The 17,785-nt window shown below is 31.2% G+C and overlaps 1 long non-coding RNA gene across 1 annotated transcript; it reads right to left on the bottom strand.

Moving 5' to 3' along the window:
• Positions 1–5,847: 5,847 nt before the first annotated feature.
• On the bottom strand, positions 5,848–6,409 carry LOC142236932 (uncharacterized). Its single transcript, XR_012722264.1, has 2 exons — positions 6,193–6,409; positions 5,848–6,095 (listed from the first exon to the last, which is right to left on the bottom strand). It is a non-coding gene; the product is annotated as an uncharacterized LOC142236932 (long non-coding RNA).
• Positions 6,410–17,785: the final 11,376 nt, after the last annotated feature.

The raw sequence follows: 17,785 nt of genomic DNA, 5'->3' as shown, positions 1-17,785 counted from the left end.
CCCCCATATAAACCGATCCCGAGATTTGGTTTTGGAGCCACTTGGAGGAGCAAATTCCATTCGAGTCAGTTGAAATTTGGTACATTGTGCTAGTATATAGCCGTTAACAACCATGCCTAACTAGGTCCATATCGGTCTATAGTTATATATAGCCCTCAGATAAATCGATCCCCAATCACGCAAAAAGTGGTCCATATCAAGTTCATAATTGTATATAGCCCACATATAAGCGACCCCCATATTTCAATTCTGGCTCTCTACGTACCGTGCAAAAGTCCATATCGATTCGTAATTATTTGTAGACTAATATATACCACGTATGGACTAACTAACTAATTTAGAGAACGATTTTAAGAAGTTTTAAGATACCACAACCCAATTAATTCGATTGTCGATGACAGTCTTTCGTAGAAGTTTCTACGCAATCCATGGTGGAGGGTACATAAGATTCGGCCTGGCCGAACTTACGGCCGTATATACTTGTTTTCTCTGATTCAATCACGAAATTAATTGATCCAATTAATTTTTTAATTCAAATGTCTTCAATCACAGAAATTATAGTATCAATTAAAAAATTAATTGACAGTCTTTGTTGAATCAATTAAATTTTTAATTGAATATTTTTTAAAACTCAATTAAGATTTTAATTGGAAACTTTTTTTTGTGTTTATATAGCTATATTGTTGGTGTTTGTAGAGCCAGCCATGCATCCTCTTTTAGTTTTAATTATAGAATGGAAGTGTGAACGACATGTGACATTTTCCCGGGAACGTAATTTGTTTGTAAAAAATGCATTTTATTCTGCGTGTATCTGTGGTTGCGGACCAAAAAATACAAGACTGTGAAACGCCTAATTTTATTTTCCAACAATTTTCATCTCAATATGCGATACTAACATGTGCTTTGAAATATTTTGATGTTTCTACAGATAAATAGAAACACCTACGCAATTCATTTGTTCAATTCTACCGTTTGCCGGCGATATTGCGATATAAATGTTAGCCAGCCGCTGGTGTTTTGATAATAACATCGGATAGGGGGTGTCTAATGTCTTTCTTTAATGTACGTTAATTTATCATGCAAAGATTTCGATATACACCGGGGAAAATTTTCTCATCGTAGAAAAAATCTACAATGTAAAAATTTAGCAAAACTGATGATAATAATGACAGAATGCTTATTGCTCGATAATTTTCTTTAAACCCGTTTCAACGACAACCCAAATTTCCAAACTCAGAATCGACTTCAAGTAGAAATTATGCTATGTTTCAAGTAAAAGTACTCCCACATTCCTCATCAGCATCCCTTAGTTGCAGCAAAGCTATCAACCGATTATGAGAAAAAATTCGGATATTTTACTAAACCCAATGTGAAATACACTCGCACCTTCCGATAAAGTGTTTTTGATAGTCGACTTTGCCTTCATAAATTTGCATAAACATATCACTTTTCCTATGCCAAAGTAAAATAATTGATTTGAGTGCAGTTGGCTGGGTTCATTTTGAGCGTGCTTTCTCTTTCTTCATTCGTTTTGTTTTTTTATTGTTGGTTTGTTCTTCAATCATTATTATTGTTTTGATTTCAGCTTAAAACCATACACGTGTCCCATAATATTTTTTTTTCCAGTGTAAAACAACTTTACCGGTAGAAAAGAATTCAAATTAGCAAACTGGCCAAAAGTATAACGATCTCAAAAAAAAAAAAAAAACAAGTACATACGGCTTTGAGTTCGCCCGGCCCGAATTAAAAAAAAACTCACGGCAATCTCTCTCAATTGTCGGGAGTGCTGAATATGCCTTGAATTTGCTCTATGCGTGGCATAAGTTGAACAACACACATACTCTGGTCGAAATGTGAAAAAAGTGCACATACACTAAAAAAAAAGTTTAATTGGATCCAAAGATTTTGACCTAAACTTAAGAATTTTGGTATAATTTCCGAGCCAAAGATGGGGCTTTTTTTATACCCACCACCATAGAATGGTGACAGGGGTATAATAAGTTTGTCATTCCGTTTGTAACACATCGAAATATCGATTTCCGACTATATAAAGTATATATATATTCTTGATCAGGGAGAAATTCTAAGACGATATAAGCATGTCCGTCTGTCTGTCTGTTGTAATCACGCTACAGCTTTCAATAATGGCGCTATCGTCCTGAAATTTGGCACAGATTCTTTTTTGGTTGGCAGGCAGGTCAAGTTCGAAGATGGGCTATATCGGTCCAAGTTTTGATATAATCCCCATATAAACCGACCTCCCGATTTGGGGTCTTGGGCTTATAAAAACTGTAGTTTTTATCCAATTTGCTTGAAATTGGAAATCCAAAGGTATTTTAGGACCATCAAAAAGTGTACCGAAAATGGTGCTTATCGGTCCATGTTTTGGTATAACCCCCATATGGACCGTTTTACCGATTTTACTTCTTGGGCATCTAGAAAGTGTATTTTCTATCCGATTTGGCTCAAATCGGAAATCTAGAGTTATTTTAGGACCTTAAGGAGGTGTGCCGAAAACGGTGAGTATCGGACCATGTTTTGATATAGCCCCCATATAGACCGATCTCCCGATTTTACTTATTGGAATTTTAGAATCCGTAGTTTTTACCCAATTTGCCAGAAATTGGAAATATAGAGGTATTCGAGGACCTTAAGCCGAAAATGCCGAAAGTGCCGAAAATGGTGATTATCGGACCATGTTTTGATATAGCCCCCATATAGACCGATCTCCAGATTTACTTCTTGGGCTTCTACAATACGTAGTTCTTATCCAATTTGCCTGAAATTGGAAATCTAGAGGTATTCTAGGACCATAAAGGGGTGTGCCGAATATATTGAGTATCGGTACAGTTTTTGATATAGCCCCCTTATAAACCGGCCCTCCGATTTGGGGTCTAGATTCTAGAACTACAATTAAATGTGCTGAATACTGTGTGTATCCTTCCATGTTTTGGTATAGCCCCCATTATTTACTCCGAACTCCCGATTTAACTCTTAGGGTTTCTAGAAATTGTAGTTTTTATCCGATTTGCCACAAATTGAAGATATACTGGCATTTTAGACCCATAACAAAGTGTATATGATTTAGTTTTATCGGTTCATATGGTAAGGCCTCCATATAGACCGATTATTGAGGGTATAGAAGGCGTACTGATCATGAAAATTGCTTGAAACTGAATGCAAAATTTCCAGATTTTACTTCTCGTAGTCATTTAAATAATTGGGATGAAAATCCCCAGATTATAGATTTAAAATCAAGGCAAGAGATGTTTATGATTCCCCTAAAACACAAACAAAAAAATGGTTCCTATAAATTCAGAATCTGATCTAGTCTTCATAGGTAAAATCTTTACATTTATCTGTGGGAAACGTACACACAAAAAAAAATTTTTCTTCTGATTCAATCACGAAATTAATTGATCCAATTAATTTCTTAATTGAAATGTCTTCAATCACAGAAATGGTAGTATCAATTAAAAAATTAATTGAATGTCAATTAATAACTTAATTGATCCAATTAAAAAATTAATTGATACTATTAATTTTTGTTATTGATTTTTGTTTCAATTAAAAAATTTGTTAATTCAATTAAATTTTTAATTGAATATATTTAAAACTCAATTAAAATTTTAATTGGAAAAATTTTCGTGAAATTTTTTTCTGTGTACTTGTTGAACTGATCTGCTTGGGAAAATATCTGTCATCAAACCCCCCTGAAATTTTCAAAGGAAGCTATTACATTTGATTCATGGTGGTGGGTATTTAAGATTCGGCCCGGCCGAACTTACTACTGTATATACTTGTTTTTAAATAAAGACATTTTTGGGGACCTATTTAGCTTTAAATTTAGGATCAATAAAATTACTATTAGAATACAGATCTCATCTATCGAATTGTCATCTCTTTTTGCGATATATTTATAAAGCTACACGGACGAAAAAGACTGTTTTTCATATGTTTGGGTGTAAAAATTATATGCTTGGAACTCAAATTTTTTAACACAATATTTTTAAGTGCATAAACTAGCATAACAAGTGTGGGACATATATGTTAATATGTTAGAACATATTATGTTTGGGACATAAAATGTTTGTAAATATAATATGCTCGGATGCAAACATATATTAATTTAGAAATAGCCTATAAACATATATGTGTTTAGAAAGATAGACCTACAGAGTATGCTGCAAGTAAAATAATGGAAGTAACCAATTGGCGGTTTAAAAATCCAAATTATAACAGACACTTCAAAGTCAACAGTATTTTCTTAATTCCACAAAAAAAATTATTTACACCCAAAATGTAAAATCCTCAAAATAAGTCATAAGCTATATTTGAAGCGGTTTTTATCTCAAATTTAAAGAGTCAATTTAAATTTAATTTAAAGACGATTTGTTTATATCAAAAACGTTTTTTGATCCAATTAAAAAATTAATTGATACTATTAATTTTTTGATTGATTTTTGTTTCAATTAAAAAAAAATAATTTGTTGAATCAACTAAATTTTTAATTAAATAGATTTTAATACCCAATTAAGACTTTAATTGGAAAAATTTTCGTGATTTTTTTTTCTGTGTAATCAAACTCATAAGAGTAAGTCAGTTAAAAATTTATGGATATTTTTAAAAATTTTTAATTACAAATTTTTGGAAACAATCAATTTTTGAATCGAACTAAAAAGTTTTAAAAATACACACAAACATTTTTTTTTCTTATTCAATCACGAAATTAATTGATCCAATTAATTTTTTAACTGAAATGTCTTCAATCACGAAAATGATAGTATCAATCACAGTTTTAATTGGGCATAGAAAAAATTCTTGATTAAAAAAATAATTGATTTCATTAGAAAATTTCATTTAATTTTTTAATTGATTCAATTAAAAATTTAATTGATATTGATTGCAAAACTCAATTAATTTTTTAATTAAAAAAGATAAATGTTGTCAATTACTTTCTGAATTGGCTCATAGTTTTTATTTGGAATATATTTTTTATTATACACACAAAAAAATTTTTTTCTGGTTCAATCACGAAATTAATTGATCCAATTATTTTTTAAATTGAAATGTCTTCAATCACAGAAATGATAGTATCAATTAAAGAATTAATTGAAGGTCAATTAAAAAATTAATTGAACCAATTAAAAAATTAATTGATACTATTAATTTTTGTGATTGATTTTTGTTTCAATTAAAAAAATTGTTGAATCAATTAAATTTTTAATTGAATATTTTTTAAAACTCAATTAAAATTTTAATTGGAAAAATTTTCGTGAAATTTTTTTCTGTGTAAAATAAAAAAATGTTCATCACTTTTTTAATTGACTTAGTCATCTGAATTTGATTAAAAAGTTAATTGTATCAATTAATTTATTAATTGAAAATTTTAAAATTTTCAATCATTTACTTCATTAACTTTGTATAAATTTTATAAATTAATAAATTAATAAATTGTATAAATTAATTTATTAATTGAAAACATTTTCAACTTCAATTAACTTTTTAATTGGAAATATTTTGGTGATATTTTTTTCTGTGTAGTTATAGAATGTGATTGAAATATAGTATAGTGATTAAAAATAGTTTCGTTTTTAATTAAAAAATTAATTGAATTTTGCAAACAACATATTGATGTTGAATCAATTAAAAAATTAATTGGAATTTGCTAATGAAACCAATTAATTTTTTAATAAAGTATTTTTTTTTGATGGCCAATTAAAACTGTGATTGATACTATCATTTTCGTGATTGAAGACATTTCAATTAAAAAATTAATTGGATCAATTAATTTTGTGATTGAATCAGAAAAAAAATTTTTGTGTGGAATAATTTCGTAAATTGTAATTAAATAAAATACAAGGTTACATTATATTTTCTTTGTTTTATCAATGCATTGTTGAATTCTCAATAAGTGAAGTAAAATTTGATTCAATTTTCGTATAAGGCAATTCAATTTTCTCAACTGTTAAATTATTTTGTTTAGTGTAAAACTCATATTTCCGATGACATCAAATCAATACTCATTGGTCCCACTGTGCGGCGTTAATTTCTAAATGAGTGGTGTAGGTGTCGCTGTTGCTTTTGCAACAAATCTAGAATAAAAGAAAGAAAAAAATAATAAAACGATGAAAGTGGGAGACTGAAAATCACATCACATTAAAATTGTTTTTGGATGCCTCATCTACCTACTTTTTCTTTATTAGGATTCCATAAATAAATTTTATTTCGATGTCAAACAACAGCTACGAGACTATAATATTTATAAACAGACCCGAACTTTCTTAATACACACACCTACCCAGGCAAATATTCTAGTAGCCGGCGGTCGAGCCACTCACATTTTCAGCAGTTAGACAAACAGCCAGCCAGGCAGCAATATCGAATCGACTAAACAGCAGCCTGCAAAGAAAACACGTATTCCATGTGTTATGTCACTCCACTCTTGGAGGTGAATTGCCTGCCGCTGTGTTGCGCTGCGATGCTTTCATTTCTGATTCGATTTCGATTAAATGATGTCTGCAATATATTTTCCATATGTGGGGGAACATTTGATGTTATATAAGCGATACTTAAAGAACAATTTTGGCTCGAATTGCATTCTATGATGCAATGACCTTGGCCTAAAGCATCTCCATGTCATTGCACTCATTGGTGTTGTTTGTTGGTTCGTTCGTCCGTTGGTTCCATCATATCTATAATACACAAATTATTACTCACAATATTATTTTGTTTGAATTCATTTCTCTGTAATTTGCGGTAGTGAATTGTCTATAACGAATTGCCTTTTCAAATGTCATGTTGGACACATGTTTGTCTCGTTTTAATTTTCCGTTTGCATTTTTATGGGTCTATATTTTGTAAATCCAAATTATATGCAGTAAAATGATTTACAAACCGCACTGGAAAAAAGCATGTTCTAGGAAGTTAATTTTAATTTTTCGCTTTTTCAGCTTTTTTTCTTCATATGCTATCAAAGTCCTTTAAAAACGCGCTAACGACAACTTTATTTTCCAAATTAAGAATTGACTTCCAGTAGAAATTATACTTATTATTTAAATTATTTCAAGTAAAAATGTCTTTAAAATAAAGTTTTGAAAAACATGTCCTACACTGAAAAAATATTGACCTAATATTGACCAACTTAAATTTTAGGACTCAAAATTTACGCAGTGCTAATGACAAAATTCTTTAAAACAATGACATTTTAATTAAAAGAAAGTTTATAATCCTTGCTTCAAAAATTTTTTCCATTAAATTTAGGACACAAATCATGAAATTTTGCGTCTCTCTGTTGAAGTTGTAGATCTTTGAAGTAAGGCAAATTTTCCTTAAAATAAAGAAAAACATTTTTAATTTAAAGAAATCGTCTTTAACTCAACTGACATATTGAATTTTTAAATTTAAGATAAAAACGCTTCAAATATAGGCTAAGACTTATTTTAAAGATTTGCATCTTTGATTTAAAGTTTTTTTAGCATTAAGAAAACTGTTTTTACTTTGAAGTACCTGGTATAATTTTGATTTTGAAATTGGAATTTGTTTGTACAAAAATACTTTTATTAATATACACACAACAAAATTTTTTTCTGATTCAATCACGAAATTAATTGATCCAATTAATTTTTTAATTGAAATGTCTTCAATCACGAAAATGATAGTATCAATCACAGTTTTAATTGGGCATAGAAAAAATTCTTGATTAAAAAATTAATTGATTTCATTGCCATATTTCAATTAATTTTTTAATTGATTCAATTAAAAATTTAATTGATGTTGATTGCAAACTCAATTAATTTATTAATTAAAAAAAGGTAACTATTTTCAATTAAATTCTGAATTGGCTTAGAATTTTTATTTGGATTAACAATTGATTGTTTGAAAAAAAAATTAATTAAAAATTTAAAAAAATGTTCATCATCATCATAAACTGACTTAGTCTTCCGAACTTGATTAAAAGTTAATTGTATCAATTAACTTTTTAATTAAAAATTTTAAAATTTTCAATCATTGACTTAATTAACTTAATGTTTCTATCTTGATTAAAAAGTTAATTGTACCAATTAATTTATTAATTGAAAAAAATTTCAAATTCAATTAACTTTTTAATTGGAAATATTTTGGTGATATTTTTTTCTGTGTATCGAAAAAGGGAACTAAAAACTCGATGAATGAGATCTGTATCCAATTTTAATTTTATTGATCCTAGATTTAAAGCCAGGGAGCTCCGTAAAACTTGTCTTTATTTTAAAGAAGCCGCATCTTTGGCTCGGAATGAATACCAAAATCCTTAAGGGAAGGTCAAAATCTTTTTTTGAGTGTATATTTGAACGATTTTTTTGCTTTGTAGTCAAGATGCAAAAAGACAACAAATTTAAAGACAATTTCATAAAATTTAAAGAATATTTCTGAATTATTAGAGTCAAGTTGACCTTAGCCCAAACATTTTTTCTTTCATTTTATTATACCCATTTTTAAGTCAAATCACTTAATTATACGACTTCATTGAAAAGTTTATCGACTTTTGGACAAGGAAAAAACTTTATATTAGAGAAATGCGTCTTCTATGCTAAGCAAAGTTTGCATTCGTATGTTAAAGACATGAAATCTTTGACCTCACGACAATATTTTTTTCAGTGCGTACATCATTTATTTTTTTTTTTTTTTGAGACCACAACACAATAGTAATTGCGAATATTATGATTATGAGAATTACGATGAGAATGTATTACATTCTCATATTATGTCAACTGACTTTTCCACTATTCTATTGTCGTCTGATGTTGACACCCAGTTGAATATTCTAATGCCGGGCATATCCGAGCAACTCGCACGCAAAGCTGGCAAAATCGCTAAAAGTTGCCAAATCAACCGTTACAAATGTAATTAAAGTGTTTGGGGAACGTTTGTCGACAGCCAGGATATCTGGATCGGGGGGAAATCGAAAACCGGAAGCCGCTGAGACGACAAAGAGAGTTGCCGGTAGTTTCAAGCGAAACCCTAACCTCTCTCTCCGAGATGCCGCAAATAAGCTGGGTGTATCGTCTACAACCGTGCATCGAGCCAAAAAACGAGCCGGACTATCGACTTACAAGAAGGTAGTGACTCCAAATCGCGATGATAAACAAAATACGACGGCCAAAGTGCGATCCCGGAAGCTGTACACGACGATGCTGACGAAGTTTGACTGCGTGGTAATGGACGACGAAACCTACGTCAAAGTCGACTACAAGCAGCTTCCGGGACAGGAGTTTTATACGGCAAAAGGAAGGGGAAAGGTAGCAGATATTTTCAAGCACATAAAACTGTCAAAGTTCGCAAAGAAGTATCTGGTTTGGCAAGCCATCTGAACCTGCGGCTTGAAAAGCAGCATTTTCATAGCTTCCGGGACTGTCAACCAAGAAATTTACGTGAATAAACGTCTGCTGCCTTTCCTGAAGAAACACGGTTGTTCCATACTGTTTTGGCCGGATTTGGCATCTTGCCATTACGGTAAAAAGGCCATGGAGTGGTACGCCGCCAACAACGTGCAGGTGATTCCCAAGGACAAGAACCCTCCCAACACGCCAGAGCTCCGCCCAATTGGGAAATACTGGGCTATTGTCAAGCGGAACCTAAAAAAGACCAAAAAAACTGCTAAGGACGAGCAGCAGTTCAAGGCAAACTGGCTTTCTGCGGCGAAGAAGGTGGACAAGGTGGCTGTACAAAATCTGATGGCAGGTGTCAAGCGTGGGGCCCGTCAATTCGGATTTGGAAAAGCGAAAGCCTAAATGAATATTTGTCCTGAATTTTATACTAATTGAACTTGAAAAAGAAATTTAATTTGATTTTTTAAATAAACGATTTCACCGATTTACACGTGTTTTCCCTTGACCAAATTTTGACCGTATCACCCTTTAATTGGCTTACATCCCCTAGTGTGCGCTCTAGTCAATCATTGTCTGACCTGGCCTATAGTGCCTTTTTGGCGAACCGTGACCAGGAGAACTGGAGGGCTTATTGTGGGGCAAGAAATAGGGCTAAGGCCGCAAAAGCAGGGAGAAGAGAAAGTGCCACACTGAAATGTTTAAGCGTTGTGAGGGTCCGAAAGCGTTTTGGGGGATAATACGGGAAAACGGATTGATTGGTACGGATACGCGCGATTGTAATATAGTCGATGTTGATTAACTGAATTCTGCATTTTTGCAGAATCAGCTTAATACGGTAGGAGAAGCAGACCACATTTTTGGTAGTGCTGAAAGCGAATGAGGTTTTTCCTTTAGTTGCATCTCGCATGACGAGTTGATTACTGCTTTTTCTCCTATCAAGTCGAATGCAATGGCAATGATGGTCTCCCTTTAAAATTTTATAAAATAATTTTTCCACATATCTGTGGCATGCTACTTCATTTGGTTAATACCATTATAATGACTTCGACGTTTCCAGCTAATTGGAAAACAGCCAAAATTAACCCTATAAGAAAGAAATCGGATAATGTACGCTCACACCCAGAGAAGGAATATGATCACCTCAAACATGTTTATGAGCAAAATGTTATTTTTGGGTGGTGACCATGTAACATGGTTTTCGCAACCATGTTATTTTCTCGGAAATCATGTATCTAATTTCGGCAAGCAGGTTATATTTGACGAGAAAATAACATTTTAGTGACAAACATATTACATGGTCACCATACAAAAATAACATTTTGCTCTTGAAACATGTTTGAGGTGATCATTCCTTCTCTCCTTCTCTGCGTGCAGACAGTTACAGACCCATATCGCTTTTACCAATTTTGTCGAAGATTACGGAATATGTCTTAAAGGTACAACTCGATGCACATTTAGAACAGCAGAGTTTATTCAGCGATTATCAGTGTGAGTTGTTTTGGCCTTCTTTGGGGCACTTCCTCCAGCTTCAGTCCATTGTTTGGATTGTTCTTTTGTCTATGGTATAGTATAGTGGTGGATCCATGTCTCATCAACAGTTATGAAACGACGCTTAAAATCCATTTTATTTCGCTTAAAACGATCCAAACACGCTTGAGAAATGTTCATTCTTATGCGTTTTTGATCGATTGTTAACCCATCTTGCAGAAAGCTTTTTCATCTGTAGTTCTTCATGCAACGCGATCATTTGAAATGCCCATGATATTAGCAACAGAGATGACCTGTATCAAACTTTTTTAGGTTTGCGACTGTCGAAAAGTTGTAAACGTCACATACGCTTTGTAAATGTGGAAAAAGTAACAAACGTCGCAAACCCAAAATACTTCAATCATATCAGCAATACAGCGAAGAAGTTTGAATTCTCAGGATTGTTCATAAAATTGTTAACGAATTTAAAACTAAACTTATTCCAATGGGAGACTCCAAACCAAAATAACTATGTACTACTCGTGACGGTCTAAACTTGCTCATAATTAACCTTTCATAAATTAACAAATTTCTGTAGGAACTGACAGCAAAGGGCCATTTTTTTATTTTAGAAAATGACTTTTTAGAGTCATACTAATTAAAAATTGTCAAAACTTTAACTTTTCGTTCGCTGATGCAACATAATCTTGAATGAACATTATGGACCACGCAAACACCGAATAACTTGAAGTTGCGAAGGAGACATGTAAAAATATCAGACTTTTCAACAAACATATTTTTTGCATCCCTTGTATCGGGGAGCCAAACTAAATTAAATTAAAAAATGTTCATAATTTCTTTTATTCAAAATTAGCACGCACATTTAATACCATATCATGCACTTTGGCTACAATTTCTGTTGTTGTTGCTGGTTTTGGACGTCCATTACGTGGTTCATCTCCAATGCTTGTACGACCACGTTTAAATTCAGCACGTTTAAATACTGTTGCATATGAAGGAGCACTTTCACATAACACATTCACCATATCATTATGAATTTCTTGTCCCGCTAAAGCTTTTTTATGTAAATATTTAATGACAGCACGCATTTCTAATTTTTCCATTGTAAAACAAGTAAGGAAAGTCTAAAGTCGGGTGGGGCCGACTATATTATACCCTGCACCACTTTGTAGATTTAAATTTTCGATACCATATCACATCCGTCAAATATGTTGGGGGCTATATATACTTGTTTGTCCCAAATACAAACACGTAAATATCACTCGATCTGGACAGAATTTGATAGACTTCTACAAAATCTATAGACTCAAAATTTGAGTCGGCTAATGCACTAAGGTGGAACACCATGTCAGTAAAAAATATGGGAAATATTTAAATCTGAAGCAATTTTAAGGAAACTTCGCAAAATTTTATTTATGATGTATCGCTCGATATATATGTATTAGAAGTTTGGGAAAATTAGAGTCATTTTTATAGCTTTTCGACTAAGTAGTGACGATTTTACAAGGAAAATGTTGGTATTTTGACCATTTTTTGTTGAAATCAGCAAAACATATATATGGGAACTATATCTAAATCTGAACCGATTTCAATAAAATTTGGCACACTTGACTACACTACTAATTGTACTCCTAGTGCAAAATTTCAACCAAATTGGGGTAAAACTCTGGCTTCTGGGACCGTATTAGTCCATATCGGGCAAAAGCTATATATGGGAGATATATCTAAATCTGAATCGATTTCAACCAAATTTGGCACCTACAGCTACAATGCTAATTCTACTCCCTGTGCAAAATTTCAACTAAATCGGAGTTAAAAATTGGCCTCTGTGGTCATATGAGTGTAAATCGGGCGAAAGCTATATATGGGAGCTATATCTAAATCTGAACTGATTTCAACCAAATTTGGCACGCATAGCTACAATGCTAATTCTACTCCCTGGGCAAAATTTCAACTAAATCGGAGTTAAAAATTGGCCTCTGTGGTCATACGAGTGTAAATCGGGCGAAATTCTTGCAAAAGTGAACTGCTGTTTACAGGGAATTTTATATTTTAGAAAATTACTTTTTAGAGCCATACTAATTAAAAATTGTCAAACTGGGAGCTATATCTAAATCTGAACCGATTTCAATAAAATTTTGCTCACTTGACTATACTACTAATTGTACTCCTAGTACAAAATTTCAACCAAATTCGGCCAAAAATCTGGCTTCTGTGGCCATATAAGTCCATATCGGGCGAAAGATATATATGGGAGCTATATCTAAATCAGAACCGATTTCTTCCAAAATCAATAGGGTTCTATTCTGATCCAAATAAGGAACATGTTCCAAATTTGAAGGCGATTGGACTTAAATTGCGACCTAGACTTTGATCACAAAAATGTGTTCACAGACAGACGGACGGACGGACATGATTATATCGACTCAGGGACCCACCCTGAGCATTATTGCCAAAGACACCATGTGTCTACCTCGTCTCCTTCTGGGTGTTACAAACATATGCACTAACTTATAATACCCTGTTCCACAGTGTGGCGCAGGGTATAAAAATTGCGGATGCGTCTTTTTTGAACACCTGTTTCTATATGAAGGAGTTGCCAGATCGAAACAAAATTTAACATGTGTTCATAAGAGAGATGGAAGCTTCCAAAACACTTAACTTTTGTCTGTTTATACCGCGCTTTTTGTGCTAGGCTAAGAAGTTTCCGAACTGTCCTCGTAGTACCTACCTAAAGATAGTTTAATGTATTTTATGATAATAAATCTTAGATATATTTTTCACATTTACAGTCATAAATTTTATACTCTAAACTAATACAATAAAATTCTATTATTTGTTCTTACAGGTATGACACTTATCCATAAACATTTCCTGGCGATATATTTTATATAGGTATGTATTCAATCAATTGGTTGCAGTATATGAAAATCTTTTTTTCTTGTGTAACATAGTTCCAAATTTTGTAAATATCTATGGCTTATAGATCCAGCCCAAAGTTTTCATGTCAACATCGTAAAAGCTTTTGCCAAGGTCTATATTATGATAGTAAGTCATTCAACTTTCTTCTAAAGAATTTAATTTTTTGTTTGTTCGAATTTGGTATATTTGACACAAGTCAATTATTAAGACGATTTATTTTGTGTTCGAGATTTGAAGAAAACGCTTCAACGCCAACAAAATTCCTCTATCCAGTCATTAATGCATTCGAGTGCAAAAATAGAAATGTCACCCACAACCACCAATCATCCGCCGCCCACTAAATTATCAATTGGTATCCATGATTCATATCCAAGGAAGGGGAAAATTTGAAAAATGCTATCCTTAATAGTTCATCATTAGTCGGGTCTTCCATGAATTGTTTCAGGATATTTTGAGGCCTGGCAATTAATTACAAAAAAAAAAAAATAAACAAGGAATTTGCAATAATTTTATTGCCAAATGTTGACCAAATTTCTTGTTCGTTTCATTTATGTGTCGGTGTTTATGTGGTTTCTGTAATGACGTCTTTTTCACTTTGTCAATTCCCACAGTGGCGTCTGTGGATGATAGGCTATTTATCTTAATTTGAATAACTGTGGGCTTAAACTAAATATGTGTGCACATAAAAAATTGAATTGGATTCAAAGACTTTGCCTTAATTTTTTTCATTATATTTTGAAGACGAGAGTTTCAAATTTGCGTCCCTTCGCTAAAGTCATATGCCATTGAATTAAATCAATTTTTCCTTTAAATAAAGAAAATTTTTTTGATTTAAAGAAAAAATCTTTAAACATGTTTTTGATAAATGAGATATGTATCCTACTTTTATTTTACACAGAAAAAAATTGCACAAAAATTTTTCCAATTAAACACTTAATTGAGTTTTAAAAAATATTCAATTAAAAATTTAATTGATTAAACAAATTTTTTTAATTGAAACAATAATCAATCACAAAAATTAATAGTATCAATTAATATACTATCATTTCTGTGATTGAAGAAATTTCAATTCAAAAATTAATTGTATCAATTCATATTGTGATTGAATCAGATTTTTTTGTATATAGATAACTCCGTAAAAACTGTCTTTATTTTAAAGAAACCTCACCTTTGACTCGGCATCGATGCGACAATCCTTAAGGGAATGTCAAATTTTTGGATCCAAGTATTTATTGTATTTTCCATTTTCTGTTAGTGATACATTAATAAACCGATTGAAAAGCAATAAATATCAGCTTAGAGATCCAAACGATAACAGACACTTCACAGCGAAAAAAAAAACAAACAAAATCATGCAACATCCTTAATCTAAATCTTAAAATATTTTCTTCAATCTCTAATTTAAAATCTTAGTTAATTTAAAGATTCATTTTTTAAACCAAGAATGTGTTTCTTTATATTAGGGACAATTTGACTTATTATTAGTCTTTGACTATATTTAAAGATGTTTTATTTTTAATTCAAATATTCAATATTTCAGTGAATTCAAAGATTATTTTTTAAAGCAAAAATGTGTTTCTTTATTTTAAGTATAAGTTTCCCTACTTCAAATGCATGAGAAGGATGCAAATTTTGTGTCCAAAATTTAAAGAAAAATATTTTTTAAGCAACGATTATGAACTTTCCTTTATTTAATTAGAAATAAAATGCCATAAAAATTTTAACAAAATTTTCTACAGAAATAAAATTTAAACAAAATTTTCTGTAGAAATAAAATTTTGACCAAATTTTCTATAAAAAATAAAATTTTGACAAAATTTTCTATAAAAATGAAATTTTGACAAAATTTTCTATAGAACTGAAATTTTGAAAAAATTTTCTATAGAAATGTAATTTTGAAAAAATTTTCAATAGACATAAAATTTTGACAAAATTTTCTATAGAAATAAAATTTTGCCAAATTTTCTATAGAAATAAAATTTTAACAAAATTTTCTATAGAAATAAAATTTTGACAAAATTTTCTATAGAAATGAAATTTTGACAAAATTTTCTATAGAAATAAAATTCTGACCAAATTATATGTAGACAAAAATTTAACCAAATTTCCTATAGAAAAAAAAATTGACAAATTTTCTGTAGAATAAAATTTTGACAAAATTTTCTAAAGAAATAAAATGTTGACACAATTTCCTATAGAAATAAAATTTTGACAAAATTTCCTACAGAAATAAAATTTTGACAAAATTTTCTATAGAAATAAAATATTGCCAAATTTTCTATAAAAATAAAATTTTGACAAAATTTTCTATAGAAAGAAAATGTTGACAAAATTTTCTATAGAAATAAAATTTTGTTGTTGTTTTTTTGATTTCAGCTTAAAACCATACATTGACTAAACTACAAGTGTAGCTTAACCAACAGAGGAAAATAATGTTTGTCAAATTTATTTGGGCAAAGCCCTATAGACTGCAAGATGGTTGGATGGACGCACGTTTCGGAATTACCAAAAAAATTTTGACAAAATTTTCTATAGAAATAAAATGTTGACAAAATTTCCTATAGAAATAAAATTTTGATAAAATTTCCTATAGAAATAAAATTTTTACAAAATTTTCTATAGAAATAAAATTTTGACCATATTATAAAATTTAACCAAATTTCCTATAGAAAAAAATTTTGTTTTGACAAAATTTTCCATAGAAATAAAATTTTGACATAATTTTCTATAGACATGAAATTTTGACAAAATTTTCTATAGATATGAAATTGACAAAATTTTCTATAGAAATAAAATTTTGACAAAATTTTCTATAGAAATGGGAGCCACCGTAGTGCAATGGTTAGCATGCCCGCCTTGCATGCACAAGGTCGTGGGTTCGATTCCTGCTACGTCCGAACACCAAAAGGTTTTTCAGCGGTGGATTATCCCACCTCAGTAATGCTGGTGACATTACTGAGGGTTTCAAAGCTTCTCTAAGTGGTTTCACTGCAATGTGGAACGCCGTTCGGGCTCGGCTATAAAACGGAGGTCCCTTGTCATTGAGCTTAACATGGAATTGGGCAGCACTCAGTGATAAGAGAGAAGTTTACCACTGTGGTATCACAATAGTCTAAGTGAGCCTGATACATCGGGCTGCCACATAACCTAACCTTCTATAGAAATTTTGCAAAATTTTCTACAGAAATAACATTTTGACAAAATTTTCCATAGAAATAAAATTTTGACAAAATTTTCCATAGAAATAAAATTTTGACAAATTTTTCTATAGAAATAAAATTTTGACAAAATTTTCTATTGAAATAAAATTTTGACAAAATTTTCAATAGAAATAAAATTTTGACAAAATTTTCAATAGAAATAAAATGTTGTCAAAAATTTGATGAAAAACTTCAAAATAAATTTGTTTTTTGTAAATTTGGTCTAATTTTGGTAAAATGTTGATAAATTAGTTTTGGCACGCGTGGCAACCGTGGCTGTGTTGCAGCGACTTGGTTTAACAGCGATGATGTGATGACGCTATTCGCCATGTCTTGGCCTGGTGACTCAATTTTGTTATTTTTAGTTAATTGAATCTTAAAAATAACTATAAGAAAAAAAAAACTGTTTTTTCTAATTTACAGCCTCAATAGCTGTATGGTGAACAGATTGGGAATGGTTGACAGTTTACCTGTTGTCAGAAATTTCATTACGATCCATTTTCAAAGCATCAGCCGAAGGAACCCACTGAACTGCAACGAGAAATTGTTGATTTTAAAATGAATTGACAAATCAGTCGACGCAAATGTCCGAAATAGACCAATAGCTCTTGTTCCTCGTCTCTATTCTTATAGAATTCTTTAAACTATTTTTAAATCTATTGTTTCTAAAAATTTAAATTGGTCTAAATTGCTGCAGTCTTGGTCAGATTAGTCTTAGCTAGTGTGACCACAATGAAACGTTTGATTGTGACAGCTTTGCAGGTGGTCCATTTACAAAAAATACAGAGGTGATATACGCGAAATAAA

The sequence above is a fragment of the Haematobia irritans genome, chromosome 4 (assembly GCF_050003625.1).
Source record: "Haematobia irritans isolate KBUSLIRL chromosome 4, ASM5000362v1, whole genome shotgun sequence".
Taxonomy (NCBI): domain Eukaryota; kingdom Metazoa; phylum Arthropoda; class Insecta; order Diptera; family Muscidae; genus Haematobia; species Haematobia irritans.
Note: the sequence above shows the minus strand (reverse complement) of the source record. Positions and strands in the feature narration are given on the sequence as shown.